The 17,696-nt window shown below is 48.3% G+C and overlaps 1 protein-coding gene across 8 annotated transcripts in view; it reads left to right on the forward strand.

The window, feature by feature from the left end:
• Positions 1–17,696, forward strand: part of TIAM1 (T cell lymphoma invasion and metastasis 1) — a 164,652-nt gene that overhangs the window by 67,935 nt on the left and 79,021 nt on the right. For 7 of the 8 annotated variants that reach the window (XM_027699788.1, XM_027699787.1, XM_027699789.1 and 4 more), the window contains one exon: positions 13,705–13,883. The exons of the other annotated variant lie outside the window; for it this stretch is intronic. The gene's annotated coding sequence lies outside the window, so the exon portion shown is untranslated. The remainder of the gene's footprint in view (positions 1–13,704; positions 13,884–17,696) is intronic. 8 annotated transcript variants of the gene reach the window in all.

A 17,696-nucleotide genomic window follows, 5' to 3' on the forward strand; every position in this document is an offset into this window, starting at 1 on the left:
TGCGTAAACAAATTACACTTGGCAAGCGGGACGCTGCCGTGTTGTTCCCTGCTTGCTAAAAGTTCCAGTAAAACGGGCTCTCTGATACAGGAATATCCCAGAATATGGGCTGGGTCAGGAGAAACTGGGAGCCAAAGCAGGGCTGAACTTTCTCCCTTTGAAGCACCATCCCGCCTGTGTTTGCATTTTCTGCATTTTTCATGATGTATTGACAAAGAAATGTCGGGGTGAGTTTCCTGAAAACAAAGGAGTGAATGAATGCAGTCCTTTTTCTCTTTTATTCCTGAAACTAGTTATGGGCCTTTTTTTTTTTTCCCCCTAAACCTGTTATGTTGGGCTTTAAAGAACAAACCCCCAGCACCAGACAATACAGTAAAACCAAAAGTGCTGGAGCAGGTGTTGCCCACTTGTTCAAACAAGTCTAGGACTCATTTCCTTTTCAGAACACACTTGGAAGTCAGGCCTTAAGGAGGAATATTGAAGTGGAACTATTGAGCACAAACTCACAAAGTGGGCCCTGTGCCCCAAAATTGTGTATTTACGTGTGTCTTTGTGAGAAGAGCAGGTTATTACCCCTGCTGAGCCCCTGTGAGCAGGGACACACCCTCACACTAAACCTTCCCAGAGCTTTCTCAGTGCTTTTGCTCATTAGGAAGATTATGTGCAATCCCTTTCCTTTCCCCTCCCTGTGGCTGCCCCATCCCTGGAAGTGTCCAAGGCCAGGTTGGACGGGGCTTGGAGCAACCTGGGCTAGTGGAAGGTGTCCCTGCCCATGGCAGGGGGATGAGCTTTAAGGTCCCTTCCAGCCCAATTCCAGGATTCCATGATTCTGATATTCCAGATCTCCTTATCTGCCTCACAGTTTGTTTTTTTTCCCCTCTCAATATTTTGTGCCTCAAATGAAGCACCATCTTTTGTGAATGGCTCTGAGAGACGGGGTTGCTTCAGCTGGCAGAGCCTTGGCACAGCTTTCCTGCCTGCCCACAACTCAACCATTCCTGGGAAGGCTTTTCCCCACCTCCGTGCTGCAGTGTTGGGCACAGCCATCTAGGTGGGTTTTTGAGGCGTTTCAGTAGGTTCTAAAGACGGTCACAGCGTGTTGTGTGTGTGCTTCCACCACCCTGCAGCCTGAGATGCCCCTTTGGCCAGGGTTTGCTGCATCTCCTGTGTAAACAAACACTTGTTTCTTTTAATTCCATGTCCAGATTCCACTGGGGCATGTTTCCTAGTTGGAACGGGAGCCCTCAGCAAAGGCCTGTTCTGCCGGTGGGGCCGGGGAAGTTGTTTCCCTTGGAAAGTTGGAGGTGCCCATTGTGTAAAAATGTTTCACAAGTCACGTTGCGCTGGGAAAAGTACCTGGTGGGGCAGAGCCTGCAAGCTGGAGCAGAGAGGAGCCCTGCAAAAGTGATTATACATTCCTTTTCATGGCTTGTTTGGGCTTTTTTTTAAGAGGCAGAGAATACGTTCAGGCATGTTAAAACCTGTGCTAGAAGTGATAATGGAGTGCCTCCCTCCTTTCCCACAGCTGGGCGTAGGTAGGACGTGCCAAAGCTCGGTTGCCTGGCTCCTTGTGTTCACAGCCCTCTGCTTGGAGATGGAGAGGGGTGAGGTGGTCAAGGGGCCTCTTCTCTTCTACCCCTGGTCTCCACATCCCTGTGCCCACCTCTCAGCTCGGTGCTTGTTGACCCCTAAATGGCCAGGCTGGGGGTGCACGGGGTCCTTTCCCCTCCCCACCGCCCCATCCTAGGAAATGAGGTCTGTGCCTAGAGCCACCTTCTTCCCCCTGTCCTGCTGCCCAGTGAGATCACTCAGGATCCTCAGGGTAGAGCCGAGCTCATGGTGAATGGAGGTGGTAGAAACTGGCCTCAAACTGTGTTTCCAGCCATCACTGTCGTAGTTTATTTGTTTCATTTCAAAGCCGTTGCAGACACAGCTGGTTTAAATTACTCCTCCCTTGTGACCCGCTGTGCTGGTAAGTGGGCAGGCTAAACAATATCCCAATATTAATTGGTGCAGTGGGATTTCGGGTGATGCTTGGAGGAGCGTCGCTCTTGTGTTCAGCTTGGTTTAGCTCTGCAAATGTTTTTATTGTCTTTAAAAGGGATTTACTGCCTGTTTACATAATTATTAATCTAATAATTAAACCTGAATTGAACCCTGAAAGTTGGTGATTCTGTGTGAAACACTGAGAACAAAGGAAGCCTGTCAAGTTTTTGTATCTTTTATAAACATGAACCTCCAGAACAATCAAACCGACAGAAATCCCACAAAAATGTCCCAGTTAATGGACTTTCTGTTTGCTACACTACATAAGGTTACAGAAATAGTGGTAGCTAATTACAGCTTTACAGATGGCACCAGGAGGGATGGTTTTTCTCCAGCCTGTGCTGCCTTCCTTTGGCTCTCTGAAGTTTGGAGCAATGAACACTTTTTGCAGAGGAACGAGAGTGTTTGGTTGCTTTTTTGGGTACTTTGCCTGCATGTAGCTGCTGGGGTGTTTCAGATGTTTCAAAAAATTATAGGTAAGTTGTTAGAAAGGGTGTTTTCAAAACTTATTGTGAGTTTCCTTTGAAGGACACTTTTTTTTTTTGTTTCAAATGGGGAAAGGGAGATTTGCTGCCCTGGGATGGGGCTGGGGTGGTGCTGGGAGACGGCAGCAGGGAACTGCCTTTGCTTCCTCCTCCTTCTCCTCACTGGAGCTGCCAGGTCCCCTGGGCCACAGCAGGGAGAAGGGAAGGAGGAGGAGAAAGAACCTTCCCTGCAGCCAAACCCAGGTGGGACAGCCCTGAGAGAGGGGCTCGTGGATCCTGTGCCTGAGGCTCAGCCTGGCTGGTGAGGGGGCCGTGGGCCAAAGGGGAGCTGCTGGAAACGCCTGCTGAGGAAATGGTTTGTAGAGAAACTATAGAAATAACATCTCTTTTTTTTCTCTGACATTTTTTTCCTTCTGTTCTCTGCTCCTTGTGGCCTTTTCCTCTTTGGTGTGCGAAAGCTTCGTGGGTGAGGCAAGGAAGGATTTCCCACCGTGGTTCAGGAACGCCAGGCTAAGCTTTTTTTTGGGCTCCGTGTGCGACTCTTCAAACCTCGTTACTTCCTCCTGATCCGAAGCCCGTGGAATTAATTTTCCACTGATTTCACTGTGGCTTTTGGGCAAGGTGTTCAGGGGAGCTGTTATTTCTGCAGGCGGGATCGCTCATGTGGCGGCTTGTTCCGAGGGAGGCTGATATGCAAACGCTTGACAGGTTCCTTTTGAAGAAAAGGATGGTGTCAGCACTGTGCAGGGAGGGAGACACCTCTTCTTCCCCTCACAGACCTGAGGCTTCTGCCCACTCTTGGTGCAGCCTCACAGAGGGAAGCCCTCGCTTCCAGATCACAGAAACCGGGAGTGTTTGTGTTTCCGCGGTGCTTCTGCTGGAAGAGCTTATCTTAAGCTTCATTTTCTATGGTAATAAAAAAAAAATAAGTGTTACTATAAGTCATGTTGCAGTTTTGCTCCTGTAACTGTTGCTGTGGCCTCTGCAGGCACGGTCAGAGGTCATGTTCCATCAAACTGGTGGCTACAGCTGTGCTGGCAAATATTTGCAGTGTAGATCTGGCCTTAATTTTGAGGCTGTGCTTAGATCCTGCACTGCACAGAGCTGTCCTTCCTCCTTCAATGAGGGGATAACTTCTTGAGAATGGTTTTGTAGGAGTTGGTTGAAAACTGTAAATTATAAAGCGCAAATTATTGGGGTTTTTTACCTCCTCCTCCTCTTTTCATGTAGGTGTGTCAACTCTTTCATGTAGGTATATGTCAACCCTTTAACACAGGCATGCCAACTCTGAAAAGTGATGGAAAAAAAAACAACAAGAAAACAAGTGAAGGAGGGATTTGCATTTGAAATATTTTGATTTCACTCATGGGTGACTTGAAGGGATGTGCAGCCCATCAGTGATGTGAGATAAGGTGATGTTTTTAAGATGGCAAGACTGTCTTTGATGGCAAAACATCCAGAGGTCTCCAGAGCACCTGTAGGGCAGACTCTGTGCTAGAGATCTGAAAACTTCAATGGTAAAACCCTCTGAACTGGCACAAAGGTTATTGTGTTCTGAAAAGAGGTGCAAAGAGGTACAGCAGGGCAGAATCACAGTCGTTTTTTAGCTCAGTTGTAAAGGTGTGCTTTGCTTCTCTCTTTAAAGGGCTTCCCTTGAAAATTGCAGCAGTGTCTTCCTTGTCTCTGAGTTACATCCACTTGCTACAGAAATGAAGTTACTGCTCCTGGCCTGGGTCTGTAGGATCAGTGTGGAGATGTGGCTGCTGGTGGAGTGAGTGGAAGGCACAGGAGAGTCTCCTCTCCTGGTGGCTTTGGCTTGGGAGGGAGGAAATGTGTCTCTCAAGGGGACTGAAATTCAGGCTCCCTGGTGCTATTTTTAACACCTGTTTGAGTAAAAATTACTTTCAGCCAGTGACATAGTGGGGGCTGTGTGCACACGGACAAAAACAGTGCTGGGAAGTTACTGGGAAAATCTGGGCATCCCTGCAGCTTGTGGGTCACTCAGTTTGTGGGACAGATGCTGTTCAGGTGAATTCAGGAGCTGTTGAGAGCTCAAATGGGTTGAATAAATCACTTGGGCAAGGTGACTGTGGTCAGTGTGTCTGCAAATACACTGTGTGAGCATCTACTGCAAGGTTTGTTTTCATTTGGCCTGGGAATGATGCCACAGAAAATACCAGTGGCTTTCTCAGCTACTAAAAATCATCTACTACTCTTTAAATGTGAAGAGGAAACTGGTTATTTTCTTTCAGGGCTATTCTGGGCCATGTACCAAATGATGGAACGGCACTTACTGCTGCTGAAAATATCGAGTGCTTCGTACATTTACTGTGTCTTTGTTTGATGGTGTGGCTGATATTTCACCAGCCTGGCATTTGGAGGAGGCAGAGCTGTTGTTTTATGAGAAGTTTGCATTTCGGATGCATACTTCAGAATGCCTAAAAAAAATCCACTTTAAATCATACTTCAGCACCGCGTAACGTTTTGTTAATGTGACTATACCCGGCTGTAACTGCTGCAGGTAAGAAAATATGCTTGTAGTGTAAAATTCTTACAATATAAAATATTCTTATAAATATTAAGGCAGAATGTTTTATTGGTGACCTTCTTTTCCAAAAAAAGAGGCATTGAACCAGAGCTGGTTTCCATCAACACTCTGTTTGTGCTTCAGCCAGGCAGCACCTGTAGCGCTCCCTCTGATGAATTGCTCTACTGGGTGACATTCCAGTAACTGGGCAATCAGTTTTCCTTTACTGGTGAATGGTTTATTCACTGAGAAGTGGTTTGGGAGTTTGGGACAGCTGAGAAGCTCTGGAGCTGGTTATAAGCTGCAGAGGGCCTCAGTCAAGTGACACTGCGTTGTCAGAGGCAGATACATGGTGGGATCTGAGGTGCTGAGCAATCACTGCAACTACGGATTTCACTTAAACTCACTCAGTGTTTTCAGCTGAAAACTTGATTTTTCCTGCTGAAAATGTAATTCTCCAGGTAGACTAATAAAACAGAGAAACAGTGGCTTCCCCACCCTCACCCCTGTACATGTACGTGCACCCACGTGCTGCTTTCCATCCTGCACCCAAGAGGGATGTCACTCCTTTAAAGCCAGGCAGGTCCAGATCAAAGTCCTCTGTCTGGTGAGCCTAAAATCTCCATTTTCTACCTCTCCTGGGGGAGGCACCTTTACAGGGGGCTTTTTTTTTTTGAGTTACTGCATTATCAGATGTTCCTGGAACAGTTGTCCTCAGTTTGTGTTGTAATTAGTCGCTTACGCTTTTCAAATACTGAGGCGCTAAAAGAAAGTGAGAGCCTGGTGCTGGAAAATTCCCTCCTAGGATTTGGAACATCTCTCCTTGCTGCTTCTCTGGCAATACCTTTCGAGTCATTTTCAGAAGCAGAATAAAACTGAAGCTGTTTTTGGCAGAACCTGCAGGATGTTGGGAGCTCACAGGTACAAGCCCCTCAGCTGGTCACCTGGCAGTGCTGGCTGTGCACTAATCACAGGCAGCTTCTGTGTGCCAGCAACATTTCCCTGTTATTGAGCACAGATTGCAAAGCCAGAGGAGAACTTGAACCAACTACTGCGCTGCCAGACTGGGCAGGATTAGTCCAGCAGCATCAACTCGTTGCTTTTTTCATCCTGCTCAGGAGCAGCTTGAGTTTTGGAGGGATGAGCTCTCTCCCTGGGTGCAGCTGTGATCCATGGATGTCACCGAGCTGGTCAGTTCATAGAATCCGGGGCAATGTTCTCCTCCTGAACAAGCCAGCTGGATCCACGGGGCTTGACAAAGCTGCCTCTCTGCTTGTGTCCCATTTGACAACAGCTTTCTTGTTCCTGACTCCTCTTGGACTGAGAATCTCTGCTTCTCCTGAAGGTAGTCTGGCCTGTATTAACCTTGGCCATGGATGATGAGGGTTGCACATGTTATTTCAGATGAGGTCAATGTCTTCTGCAGCATCATTTGCTCTTGTTTCCTGCTGGGCCAGTCTTGCTTGGTGCATATTTTAGCTACATTTGCTTTTCTTGTGACTTCTATCACCGCTTGTGGTCCCCTGGGATCAATATGAGACAAAAGGTCTGTGCTGTGACTCTTTCCAGCTTTGTGTCATCAGCACAAGTCACTGGCACATTTCATTTTTACTTGTCGTCATTAAAAACATTAAAAACCTTGGTCCCTTGAGCCATATAATTCTCCTTTCAGCACAACCTCTGTGCAAAGTTTCCTTATGCAGATCATAATTCCTGTGCCAGTTTTTTGTCATCTTCAGCTCCACTAGTAGTTTCCTGGGAAGCTGTATCCTGCCCTTTCCTCCCCTGGAAAATGGCCAGATGGCTATGTCACTGCTGGGATCACTTGTTCTCCAGTCCCAGGCAGGATCCTGATCAGGTTTTAATATAAAAATTCCTGTCCCTATCCCTGTGGTTGCTTGCACTGCTTCTCTCATAGCTTTGGGATGCAGAGGGGAAACTGCTGCCGAGTGGCACGTTTCAAACTCTCCAAATTTTGTTCCTGATGCCTCAGATGTGGTGGTTCATATGCCTTACTCCCCTCTGCCTCCACTGGAAAAGCAGGCATTTTATTTGGAGGCCATGTTCAGAGCTCATGGGTGTCAGCTTTCCATCACCACTGCCTCAGCCTGACTTGGTAATTCCGGCTCTTCCTCTCCAAACCATTTGCTGATCCATCCTTTTTCCCTCTCCACGGTCGGGCTCTGCTCCCTGCCCGCCTCTTCCCGGGGTGGGGGCTCATCCCTGAGGCCCCAAGGGCGTCTTCTCCTGGAATTCCCATCCCTCGTGGGTTTTGTCCTGAAGAAGCAACACCCAGTGGGTGGCTGTGGTGGTGTGTGCTGCTCCCAAGGGGAAGAGCTCTGGGCAGGAGCCGTATCAGGAGCTGGGATGGACGAGTTGGGAGTGAAACCGGTCGGCCCAGATGAGCTGAACCTCGGTGTGGATACGTCGCGATCGGGTTCTGTCAGGACGTGCAGGATAAAATCTGAATGCTTAATTTAACTTTGGCAGAGCCAAGCTGGTGCAGACCAGACCAAGCTTTGCATTAATGAAAACACGAATGTTTCCTTCTTTCCTGCGTGCTGGGGAAACGGGGTCACACGGTGGTAACGCCGGGCTGAGGAACCAGCTCTGCTGGGGCTCATATCGTCCCACCAGGGGAAAACAGCACCATTTGGGCTCATCTGCGTCCTCCCAGGCTCTGGATAAACAGGAGTTGAGAACCCCAGTGTTGGGTTTCGTGAAGCTTGGCTGCCCCTTCACCTCAGGCTCCTCTTTGTTTCTCCCACCCTCCCCGGCAGGCGCTCGATGCAGCTGGGGCTGGTAGCCCTGTGGCTAGTCCTGGTGTTGGGCCTGGGTGAATGGCTGTCCCAAGCATCTTCCCTTGTCCATGTCCCACTAGAGCGACCCCTCCATGGTGTCCCTGGCACATCAGGCAGTAAACTCTCTTATTTTTGGGAAGTGCAGGATGTTCAGTGCGTGCTTTCTGCTGGCTAAACACAGCTTTCCTCCTTGGAGTCCCCGTTCAGTTGGGGATATGGCCATCCTGGGCCTTCCTGCAGTTGATGAGAGCTCTGTATTCATACTTGGCAGAGCTGTGGGGAGTCTCCCTGGCTTGCCCAGGCTGCCAGGCAGGAATCCAGCCCTGCCCTGCAGTGCTGCAGCTGCCGGTCTCTCTGTTCTGGCCCAGCACAGCCTGGCAAACAATTTCAGTGAAGGCTGAGTCTGGGAGGTACTGACTTTAAAGCAGGAGCTCACAGAGAGAGATACTGTGCCAAAACTTCTGCCAGGTATGCCGTAATCTTAAAAGGACATCCTTTGCTTCAATACTTTTGCTTATTATGCCTCCCTTGTGGCCCCAGCACGGAAGTTGTTGCTTTGAGATCCTTCCTACTAATTCTGTAGCAATAATTGAGGTGTTTTGTACTGCTTTGGTACTCAGTGAGGTTCCTCGTGCTCCCTCTGAGAGAGTATGACCCAAATGTGAGAGCTGCTGTGGTTGTGTATTTGCCTGAGTTTTATTTGACACCGGCTTTTCCTTTTCCGTAGACCTGTGGAATTCCTCCCCAACACTTAAGTCAGGGGATCTAAAATTAGATACTTCATATCTCAGGCACCATCTTAATGATCTGTGTGAGGTCTTTGGCATTGCTTGAAAATCAGATTACTTACCTCAGTGCTTAAAGGAGGATATACACCAAACATTTCCTCTCCAATTCCCCCTACCCCAATTATTGTCCTCAGGTTTTTTTCCACAACGTTTTAATCCTTCACATCCCATCTCAGCAGCTCCTGGGTCACTCAAGCCAAGGGTTGCAGTTTTAATTGCTGGAGTCTGTGGTGCTGGGTGGTTCTTCTGTGCATGCAGGGTCTGCCATGTCCTGCTCTGCTTCTCCCTCCTCCAGCTGCCCATCCTTGGCTGTGCAGTGAGTGCTCTCATGGATCCATCTGGAGCTCTGTCTCCTGGTCTGAGCATTTTCTTGTTCCTCCTCACTAGAGTTCCTGAGTTCCTTTTAGTGCATTTGGCAAGTGCTGTCCTTGCTGCGTATCAGCAGTTTTCCAGCTCCTTTTGGCACAACCAGAAAGTCCTTTTGAAGCAAAGTGTAATAACAATAACGTAGAAGCTAAAGGTAAATAAACAAACCGCACCTTATTTTTTATTTCAGCTGCATTTGGGGAATCATTTTTATTTTTTTAAGCAACATATAAATGCACATGCAGTCTTTGTAGCCACCTCTCTCCTTCTGGTCCTCCATGGAGGCCAAATGGGCTCCTTCTTCCCTGCAGCTCCCTCGTGGCTGGGCTTTGTCTGCCCCACAGGCTCCAGGGAGTTGCCCTCGTGGCTTCCCATAGATTTGCTTATGTCTGATGATCTGAAATTAGAATCCTTCCCCTTCTCTGCCCTTTGCTGTAAACGTGTAAAGCCTTGCAGATTTCCCTTAGGGAAGAAAGGGGGATTTTCCCACCATTAAAAATGAAAGGCAGGGGAAGGAGAAAGAGTTAAAACATGCTCAGGTACTTGTAAAAATGATTAGAAAACAAACAATCCCACAACAGTGCCAATTATTCACATCCCCTTGTATAAATATAGAAACCCTGGAGAGGGGGCTTTCCCTTGGGCTACCTGCTCTGCTCTTCCATTAATTTATTACCAAGGCCCCCTCAGTGCTCTGTCAGTGCCGTGCTCCTGGTTTTGTTTCTTTTAGCTGGGATTTGGGGATGGTTGATTTTTGGCTACATGGAGGTTTTAGGTCTCTTGACAAACCTTCCTCCCTCCCTCTCGTTTTGCCTTTTCTTCCCTCCCTTGGAAATTCTCACCGGGGTGGTGCTCCAGCTGGAGGAGAGCAAGGCTTCCCACACCTTCCCTTTAGGAGTTCTTCACAAAGGGAATGTGGGTTTATTTTTCTTTCCCCTCCTCTTCATCTGGAGCAATCACCAGCATTGTTCTCCCGGCCGTGACAGACACGGAGGTTGCGTGTTAGTGAGATGCTTGCAAAGAGGTTTTGCAATTCCAGCTCTGCTGGCCAATTCTTGGGGGTGTGCAGATGGTCCCCCCAGCCTTGTCTGGATGGTCATTGTCATCAGACTCTGGTCTCAGGAGCAGCCATTCTCCTCAACAGGTAGCATAAGCCGTGGTTGGTTTAAAACAGATTTTTCTCACGAACGAAAATGACATTTTATGTGGCGTAGAAAGAAAACACGAAGAGGAGCGTGTTTGTCATTTATTTTCACTGGTTTAAGAGTCAACCAGCTTCTGCAATCCACTAAAGTTGGTCTTGGAGCTCAGTGTCATACGTAGGTTCAGCGGCCCCAAGGCTGACAGAGCTCAAGGAGCGTTTGGACAACGCCCTCAGGGACAGGGTGGGATTGTTGGGGTGTCCTGGGCAGGGCCAGGAGTTGGACTGGATGGTCCTTGTGGGTTCCTTCCAGCTCAGGATATTCCATGATCCATTTCTTGTGGGTTTTATTTTGTGAAGGGCAGCCCAGGGGTGTGGGATGGGGAGAGCCAGGGCTGTCAGGCCACCAGAACCCTGGAGCACTCGGGAGCATTTACCTTTGTCTCAGGGGAGGTGATGGGACAGATTGATTTCAGCAGCCATTCATATTAACTAGAGGTAATAAAGGCCAACAAAATGTGGCCTCCAGTTACAAATAAAGGACCTGACTCTCCATTTCAGGAGATGGGATCGAACGCTGGAGTTACAATGGCGTGGGACTGGGAGTGTGGGTGGGGAATACAGCCCAGAGCCACTGATGAATAGTAAGTAGCTTCTGTATGGAATGACTGCTGCTTTCTGTCTCTGTATGTGCATCCTGATGGGTTATGGTAGAGTTACTACGGGATGAAAATGTGCTTAATGGCCAGCTGATCTCACATCTGCAGTTGCATTTGGAATCTGACAGAAATGATGCATCATAAAATGAAAAAGTAAGACTAGAAAGTGAGCTGTCGTCCTTCTCACCAGCTTTTCCCGTTCACTGGGCAAGAGGATGTACCTCCACACTGAATTTTTTCTTACTGGAAAGGAAAGGCTTTGCTTTGAAAAGGAGGCTTTTAGAAAACTACAGCTTCCATATTTTTCATCTGTTGATGTTCTTGTTGAACGTCCACGAACAAAAGGTGTGCTGGATTTTTTTGCTGCCCTCTTGGCATCGCAAACTGCCCCCAGCACGTGACAGTCCGGGCTCTCTTTGCTGTCCCTGGAATCACAGGTAGCAGATGCGAGTAACAAGGCGCTCCTTTAATATTTTCTGCTTCCTTACTGTGCATTTAATCCGCCCCTGGTGGTTTGCTCCGCGCTCCCTGGGCTGGGATTGACTTCAGTTGCTGGGCGATGAGCCCTGTGGGAACTCCTTGGCCTGGTTTTCCAAGGCGCTGTTTTTGTGGCTGTGGAATAAATACAGCTGTGCTGCTTCCAGACCTTCAAAGGGCATGAGGAGCTTGCACTGCTGTGTGTAACGTTGGCAAACACACACCATGGATGTACGTGTGTGTGTTTAAGATGGAATATTTTGTCTTGAGCATGGAAGTTTGTAAATCTTTATTTGATTGTTTGTTTTTTTTTAATGAGATGAGTTGTTGTTCCACGTGTGAGTGTTTCCAACTGTCCATCTCCCCTGAGAACAGTTCCTGGTGCTTTACTGGTCAGCCTCTCCCTCGGCCAGGCTCCTCTGGCAGAGCAGATGTGTCCAGGGCTGTGTGCTGGGAAGGAAGCCATGGGGCTGTGTTTGCTTCAGCCCTTCCTGCTGGTGGAGGAGCACAGCCATCCCTGTTTGCCAAGGCCTTGTTGGAGAGAAGGCCTTGTCTGAGGCTGCTTCAGAGCTCCAGAATTTCTGCTGCAGCAGAGCCTGGGCTGTTGGAGTGAACTGGGAAGCAACAGAACAAGGACCCATCCAGCGCATATCAGACAAAGAGGAAAATCAAAAACTGATGTTCTTCTTGAAAAGCATGACCTGTTTTCATTCAGGAAAGACTGTCTGAGTCATAAAAGTTGATAGGAGCAAAACTTTTCAGGAAAGGGTCCACAGAAAGCCTTCTCTTCTGGAGGAGCTGTGTGTGCTTGGTACTCATCTGCTTGTGGCAGAGGGTGTTGCCAAGCCCTTCAAGTGTACCCGGAGGGGAGCAAGGATTTGGATAATGCAGCATCCAGCTGTAAACATCCACTTTTTAACAAAGGACTGCAAGGAGAGAAGGATTTTTGCTGAAGGAGCACAGGTGGTGTGGGAAGTGACCAGAGTTTGCATAGAAAAAACTCCTCAAAAGCTGCTTCAGGATGGAAAATCTGATAAAATCTGTCTTGTTCTTCTTTTGGTCAAGTTTTCTGGGGCAGTAGCAGTTGGATCTGAACAAAGGTGGTCACAATTCCTTTTTTTTTTTTGGAGGTGAGGAGTGCTCATGGCAGGGTTGCTCTCCATGTGGTGGATGCAGGTGGGGAGCCTCTTGCCTGTAGGACCTTGTTTGTCAGCAAGATTCCCCTCCTGCAAATTATTGGCAGCTGGCATGGTAATGAGTCCATTTCAATATAAATGAGCTTCATTTTATTAATTTCTGCCAGCTCCTGAGCAATTCATGAACTGCTTTTCAGATCTCAACCAACAGCTTGGGGGAAGAGAGGGAGGTGGGGAGCAAAGAGGAGAATGTGCAGGAGAAAGAAAATGAGAATATTTTTAGTTTAAAAAGGTGCCAGTGACTCTCATCTCTTCTGAGAATCCAGCCAAGAGCGAGGATCCCCCTTTGCCCACCAAGCAGCTCTAATGACACGAAGGGCATCAGTAATCTCTCCCAAGGTTTTCGTTCCTTGGGACTTTAGGACAAGTTTATAACTCTCACCACTCTGTGTGCAGTGTTGAATTGGTGTTTTGCTGCTGGTGCTTGGCTGGGACAAGGGGGAGTTGATGGGAGATGGATTGGGAAGCACAACCAGCCCTCTGGTGAGTTTGTATCTCCAGGCCTGGAGCTGGGGCACCTGCAAGGGAGCTCAGCAGTGGTATGAGGCCAAGAAAGGGCTGGAATTTGGTACCCACAGGAGTGCACAAGTGTGTCTAACCTAAGAGAAGTCCTTAGGTCTAAATAAGCGCAGACTGGTCTCTCCTATCCCTGCCTTAGCCAGTGCAATTAACCCAACAATCCTTTCACCACACACAAAACACATGTAAATGCTCTGCCCTGATTGTCTGATTCGCCCTTGAAAAATGTTAATGAAATCCCTGCTTGGAAAACCGCCCTTTCTGTAAATTAGACAGTCTGCACAGAGAAATCTCCTGGGAGGCCTCCCAGTTCCTCCCCGGGCTCCCCTTTGCTGCCAGTTCAGTCCTGGTTTATTGGAAAGTGCCTCTCCAGGTGTGTTTTTGGTACCTGAGGTTTTCTAGCCCTGCCTGAGACAGACCATCCCCAGCAAGGGCACGTTGGTGTCTGTGGGGATTTTGACTGTGGGAAGAGGAGCCCTCCACGTTCTGTTGTTGGGACTGATGGTGCCTGGCTGGGTTTTTCATTTATTCTGCCACCATCAGACTTCATCACTGGAATTTGAGCACAGCATTCTCGTGCTGTACTGCCCAGTGTTTCTTAGGTAAGTGATGGTGACAGGCCCTGGCAGAAGATCCTCCTGTACAGCCCTCCCTGCTGACCCTTTGTCTGATTTGTTTTTCTCCCCTCTTTCTCCCCAGGTTTTTGGCATGTAGTCATAGACTCTGACGAGGGAGTAATGGAGTCGCTGAGTGGCAGGTGCTGACAGCTTCTGCAGTCCCAGTAACTGCTCATTTTGGTGTCATTTGCAATTCTGTACCTCTAAATGCCACAGCTCTCTGGGGGAAGGTTGCGCTGGACACCGGTACTGCCTCGGAAGGTACATGTGTGTCCCTGTGTTTTTCTTTAGGAGTTTGCTGTGCTGTGTGATGTTCATGGGAGGGCAAAATGTGGTTACAATGGCTATCAAGCGGCTCCTGGTGACATCCCTTCCTCCCTCTCTCCTCCTCTTACTCGATTTGCCTGCAGGGCCTTTTTGGAGTCCATCCCGTGCTTTAACATGTGTGAGAGCGGCTTACAAAGAAGAAATGGCTGCTTAAAAGGTTCTGATGTGAAAACAATGGAATATGCTGCTGGAGTTTCCGAGAAACTCAAAGGCTTTCTGTGGAATTCCAGCCCCGCTCTTGCCCTCTTGAAAAAGCACATTTTAATTACAATAAAATGTGTGCGTTCACACTTGGTTATTAGTGTTGTACATTTTTCTGTGTGGTTCTGGTGAGTTCAGTAAAAAAATCTTTGTTGTTAGCTGGCAGATTTTAGCAGAAGTTTATTTCTGTAGGCTCCTTGCCCGCTGTGGATTTGATCATTGTTCTGGTTCTCGCAGCCTTCGAGCTCTGCTCCAGGAGAAAAATACAGATTTGTCACCAGGGCCTCCCACTAGAATCTAATTTTGAATTTGCAATCTGTTGTCTTGTGAGGTGCTTCAAATTTGGTTGGAAATTTAATATATTTCAGATAAATTCTTCTGGAACCTGGTGGTCCAACCTTTTGCAAGTGTAATAATTAGTAACTTGGGTTTAATTGAAACGAGTGTTCTGGTTTTGTAATTATTTTAAGAAATATTTAATATCGGGGGTAAGGGAAGAGAAGGCAAAATGACTGTTTTTAAAGAAAATTGTGTTCTTTGAGGGGGCCATCATCAGTGGTCATTTGGAATGTGATAGTCTTTATGTGTAACCATGTAAGACTCATCCAGCAAAACCTCAGCAGTTCAGCCAGAGGTCAGTATGCTTTCCTAGGGTACCTGGTGCAGGGAACACAGCTTTTCCCAAAGCTTTCCTGCAGAATTTGTGTTCTCCCTGCTGACAGCCCGATGTTGGTATCAATCTGAAGTTTGGGTTTTCAAAAAACACATCTCAAACCCCTGTACCCCTCTTGATGTGCAGTCTGGCTTCAAGGTGACTTTCCCAGCCCCTTGAAGACTTGCACAAATTTGACATTTCCCCTGCTCTGAAGCAGGAAGGAGCAGATTTTCTGGGAGAGAGAGCCCTTTCCCAGCACAGCCATAGCTGGATGGTCAGGCCTCCTCTTTGAGGACGTGGAGGAACAAGTTGCCACCCCTCATTTGTCTGACTTGGGCTGCAGATACAAATCTGAATCTCCTTCAGTGAGCAACTGAGTCACTGAGCTGGTGCCTCTTCCAGGAGACGTGTCTGTCTCCCTGCTCTGGTTTTCAAACCCCTCCCTCTCGGAGCCCTTAGTCAAAGGCAGCGTATTCCCACAAAAAGTTTGGGTTTTGATGAATCAACATTTTCTGCTGAAAAGTGTCCAAGCAGTCGTGCTCTCAGCCATGGCCTGTGTGATCTCTGGGAGCCTCTGAGTAATTCACAGCAGATTTCTGACACGTCCCAACCCTCGGCTGAGAGCGACAGACCTGTTTTAAAGCATCAAGATGTGTCACACTTGATTTATGTTGTATCCTGGTGGTACCCTTGATAGGTCTTTAATGGTCACCTCTGGGTTTGGTGGGTGAGGTAACAAGGGGAGCCTTTGTCCTCCCAGCACTTGCGTGCAGCTCCCATTAATATTACTCATTTTCTTAATTTGATACAGATTTTTTTCACTGAGTGTGCTAAATGCAGTTAAGCCACAGACAGGCAGCATCTGGCAGTCGTAGCTGGAGCAGTTTAAGATGCTTTTGCCTCAGGGTGTCTGCTGTGGCCGGTGGGAGGGGGAGGCTGGGGCTCCCCTCCCCTGCCCAGCTCCTGCCAGCTGAGGACTCCGGCATCTGCTCCAGTGCCAATTCATGTTTCAGGGCTGGCTTTCCACATCTGCCTGGGCTCACCTAAGAGCTCACTGCTACCAGAAACTGCAGAGGTGCCACCCCTCTTCCCTGGCCCCTCTGACTGTGCTGCCCCTTCCTCTCCCTGCTGTGTCCCCAGATGGGCACCCTTGTGTTGCCCCTGGCACGTGCCAGGTCAGCTCATTAGCTCAGCAAAAACTAACTAATAAACTCTTTTTTTTTTTAAACCCTCTTTTTATTTTCTGCTGTTTTAGTGGACTCTGTTGCATGAGCACTTGAGTTGGTTCAGGGTAACTGGTGGAAATGCTCAGCCAAGAATGTGGAGGGGAGGCAGAAACGGGAGTGAGAAAGTAGAGTGGGGGCCCCTTTCAGAGGACCCCACAAACAGTCCCTCTCAGCTTGACCTGATGGGGTTGACTGTCCCTACCCAGGGTGTGTCCTGCATCTCCCAGGACAGGTGGGCTCTGCCAGGGGATGGTGACAAACCTCGGGGATGGCACTGTCTTGTATTGCTGCAGCTGGATCAGTGCATCACCTCTGCCTGCAGCCCTCTGGCACCCACCCACCGCCCAGCATTCCTACAAACCTGCAGTGTAATACCAGGGAAGTCAGTGGGATTCGGGCAGGAGTGAAGTCTGGGTTTATCTCAGGACAGATCCACCCAAAGTGCCAATCCCAGGAATTAAAAAGGGACAGCTCTTTACTTTGAAGTCTGACACTTCTCGCAGTTACTTAGCAGGTGCTTCTCATTGTGTGAAATCACTCCCTAAACATTCCTGCTGCTGTCTGCAGGGGTTCCCGAGCTGCTGTTCCTTTCTTTGCTGGTCATTTGTGGTTCTGTTGCTTTTTGGCTGGGTGAGGTCTTACCTGTTTTGGATGGAGGCTGTGCCAGGGTCGTGGCACAGGGCAGCTTTCCGGAGCCGCTTCCATCAGCCGGGGGATGCTCCTGCCCTTCCGCAGCTCTGGTTTGGAAGGTAAAGAGTCACTCTCCAATCTCTCCGGGTTTCAAGAGGACTTAAAAAACTGCGTTTTCTCCGTAGGTAGAGAAGTGATGGTGTGGCTGGAGACGGGGGATGAATGGCTGCAGGCTCTGCCAGGCTGTGTGGAAATCCTGCTGGCTGGAAGCGTGGTTAGCAGGGAGCTCAGAACCGAGGCAGCTGGAAGCATTCCCCCAAGGGTTCCTTTTGCAACACGGGGAGTGTTGAGGCCTGGTTTTAGATATCTGTGGAAGAAAAAATACAAGTTTTGTGCTTTGAAGTGTTCTAGAAGCAAGAGCTGGCTGAGTTTTTGTTTCAGTCTGACCTGTATCGAAGGGCTGTAGCTTTTAAAGGATAAACCATGTTTAGGGGTTGATAATGCTCTTTTCTTTTTAAACTTTCCCTTTCTTCAGTGCATTTATTTTCCTAAACAATGCATGATAACCAAGTCCTGGCAGCCAAAGGGAGTTCTGCCATTCATTTCAGTAGACATGGGGAATTTCCTGGTGGAGTTTATTTCAAATGAGATTTTATTTATTTTAGATACAGAAATGTCCAGATATTTGTGGAGGTGTCTGTTGCTCCAGCACTGAACAGACTTTTAGCCTCAGCCATGACCCATTTCCCTGGTTAGAGGAGCAGAAGCAGAGTCCTCTGTAGTCAGAAGTGTCACTGCAGAGTTCAGTCCTGCTGTACACCTCTAGGGCAGAAATGCTGTCCCTGTGTTTAATGCTGTTGATTCCTCACTTTCCATGGAATTTTTGTAGGGCTAATTCAGTGCTGTGCAGCAGCAATGGTGTGTATTTAGATATTTAGAGGGAAAATGCACGGTCACATTCATTCTGCCAGCATGTGGCTCAGAACCCATCAGGGCATCCTGGCAAAGGAGAGGAAAATGCCCCAAGAAATTAAA

The sequence above is a fragment of the Neopelma chrysocephalum genome, unplaced genomic scaffold (genome assembly GCF_003984885.1).
Source record: "Neopelma chrysocephalum unplaced genomic scaffold, ASM398488v2 Primary Assembly neopelma1_141, whole genome shotgun sequence".
Lineage (NCBI taxonomy): Eukaryota > Metazoa > Chordata > Aves > Passeriformes > Pipridae > Neopelma > Neopelma chrysocephalum.